Source organism: Nomascus leucogenys, chromosome 4 (genome assembly GCF_006542625.1).
Source record: "Nomascus leucogenys isolate Asia chromosome 4, Asia_NLE_v1, whole genome shotgun sequence".
In the NCBI taxonomy this organism is placed as follows: Eukaryota; Metazoa; Chordata; class Mammalia; order Primates; family Hylobatidae; genus Nomascus; species Nomascus leucogenys.
The window spans coordinates 87571634-87574751 of NC_044384.1; positions in this window are offsets into that span (position 1 = coordinate 87571634).

The following is a 3118-nucleotide window of genomic DNA, read 5'->3' on the forward strand; positions in this document are numbered from 1 at the left end:
CCGCCTCCCGGCTTCATGCCGTTCTCCTGCCTCAGCCTCCCGAGTAGCTGGGACTACAGGCGCCCGCCACCACGCCTGGCTAATTTTTTGTATTTTTAGTAGAGACGGGGTTTCACCATGTTAGCCAGGATGGTCTCGATCTCCTGACCTAGTGATCCACCCGCCTCGGACTCCCAAAGTGTTGAGATTACAGGCGTGAGCCACCGCACCCGGCCCATCTGCTTTCTTAAGTTTCTGTTGGAACAGAGTCATGCCTCTTCATTAGGTATTGTCTGTGGCTGCTTTTTTGATAAAAGGGCACAGTTGACTAGTTGTAGAGACTATATGGCTCACAAGTCCTAAAATATTAACTCTCTGGCCCTTTACAGAATATATTTGCTGATCTCCAGTCTAGAGTGTTACTGATGGGTTTCTGACACAGAAATACCTGGCTGAGATGGTCCAACATACCGGGAAACTCATTCTCTCCTATGGGAAAGTCATATTCTCTGATAGCATCTTTGGTCACCTGAAACCCAGTGTCTGTTGAAGGCACAGCTCTGGGAACTGCAAAACTGTTCTGTGGAGTGTTATGGAGAGTAAAGCCAGGCAGACCAGCTGCTTCTGAGGGCTGTGGATAAAATAGAGAACGATACACTTACATCCTCTACCTTTTGTCTCCAGGCACAGATCATTTCAGGTGCCTTCTGTGCAGAAATAGCTGAATGAACTCGGAGCTTGGTCCTCTTTGTTGTGAATTTACAATGTTATTTGAATGTAAGACCTTGCTAGATAAGACATTTGAAAGTCAGGGCTCTTGAATGACACTGTCTGGCTTCAGATCCTTAATTTTTTTGCAGAATGACAACAAACAAGAGGCTTAGGCTCTGTGCCTCAGTTTCATCATAGCCAATTCTGGTATTTGCTGTAGTTATGTTGAATAAAGTCACCCATTACACAGACTTAGCAAATACTGCTCCTTGGAAACCACAGCTCCTAGGGAAGATACAGGGTTAGGTTCCTGTGAGCCTCTGATCACAACATTTGTATCAACAGATCAATATACATAACTTTGTTTTTGTGTGTGTGTTTCTATTTAAAGGTGCTTTATTTAGGCCAGACACAGTGGCTCATGCCTATAATCCCAGCACTTTGGAAGGCCGAGGCAGGTGGATCACCTGAGGTCAGGGATTCGAGACCAGCCTGGCCAACATGGTGGGACCCCATCTCCACTAAAAATACAAAAATTAGCCAGGCGTGGTGGCACATGCCTATAGTCCCAGCTACGGGGGAGGCTGAGGCAGGAGAATCACTTGAACCCAGGAGGTGGAGGCTACAGTGAGCCCAGATCACGCCATTGTACTCCAGCCTGGGCAACAGAGCAAGACTCCGTCTCAAACAAAACAAAACAGAAACAAACAAGAAGCCTTATTTAATGTCTATTATTGACACATTAATGAGATGGGAATAATACAGGGTGGTCACAGGAGAATTAAATTCCAGGCAGCAGTTTTACATGACTAGAGACTGTCGTCTGCTAAGACCCTGAAAAACCAAGGTATGAACCAAGCTGGCTAAGACCAACTGGACCCAACATGGCGCTGGGCTTGACCTAGGCTTCCCCTAGGACCCATTATATGCTCATTAACATATTAAACACACAACCACCAGTACCATGACAGTTTCAGGAACACTCAGATTTGGCGCAAAAGTGGGTGACACCACCGCTCCAAGAAATTTCCACCTTTTCCCAGGAATTTTCATGAATATTCCACCTGTTGGTTAAAGAAACCCGTAAAGGTAGAAACCCCAAACCATTGCTCGACTCTCTCTTGAGTGGGCCCGCATTCCTCTTTCTTGAGTATGTAATTTTCCCCTTGTAATAAGTCTTTGTACTGTACTATTTTCTGACTCATCCTTGAATTCCTTTTTGTAATGACATCAAGAGCCCGGGGTCAAGGTCCCACCTGCGTTTGGGCACCTCCCCAGCCCACTGGTATCAAACCCACAGACAACAGCATATAACTCATGCCTGAATGAGGTACATCTAACATGTATTTTCTCCCTAAGACAGACCTTTTGCACTGAGGAACACTAGATAACACTTCAACCCTATGTGTGGGGGCCATTTAAAAATGCAAAACCACCACCCAAAAACAAAAAATTACAAAAATGTGGTGCTAAACAGACCAAGAAAAGGACAGTTGTTGGCAGTAGGTGAGCAGAAATGAGGGCAGAGAGAGTCCTTGCTGTGTCTCAGCCAGGGACTCTAGCACGCGGCGACTTGGATTTTTCCCACTCCAGGCACATGGCATGTACAGGCTCACGGCCTCGGAAACGCTGCAAGTATTGATTTGTTGGGGGGGCGGTGGGGGGTTACACATAAATTTTTTACCTACTAAGTGAATTTGCAAATGTGGAATCTACGAATTATGAGAATCAACTGTATGCTAAAATGGAGGAGTAATAGGACCTGCCTCATCAGATGGTTATGGGAATTCAATGATATATGAGTGCATATAAATTGCTTATAATGGGGCATTACACAGAGAGGACTGAGTAAATATTAGCCAGTATTTTTTGTGTGTTTTTTTGTTTGTTTTTGTTTTGTTTTGTTTTGTTTTCGAGATGGAGTCTTGTCCTGTCGCCCAGGCTGGTGTGCAGTGGCGCCATCTTGGCTCACTGCAACCTCCACCCCCTGAGTTCAAGCGATTCTCTTGCCTCAGCCTCCCTAGTAGCTGGGATTACAGGCGTGTGCTACCACACCCAGCTAATTTTTGTATTTTTGGTAGAGACGGGGTTTCACCATGTTGGCCAAGCTGGTCTCAAACTCCTGACCTCAGGTGATTTGCCTGCCTTGGCCTCCCAAAATGCTGGGATTACAGGCGTGAGCCGCCGCACCTGGGCCCGTTGTTACTATTATTGATTACAAAAGAGCAGGACTCTGGTATTTGGAAGAGGATTCTCTGGAGTTTGGAAAGACTTGAAGTCCCGGAGTCCCAAACCATTCTGAACCCCTCCATGGTGCCGCCTTTGTCACACCAGGCAGAAAGCCCTTCCCTTGTCACCAGAAACTCCCTCAGGAAGGAGCTGTTCTCTGTCATTAAAGGGAGTTCCCTTTCAGGAGGAAGCCAATACT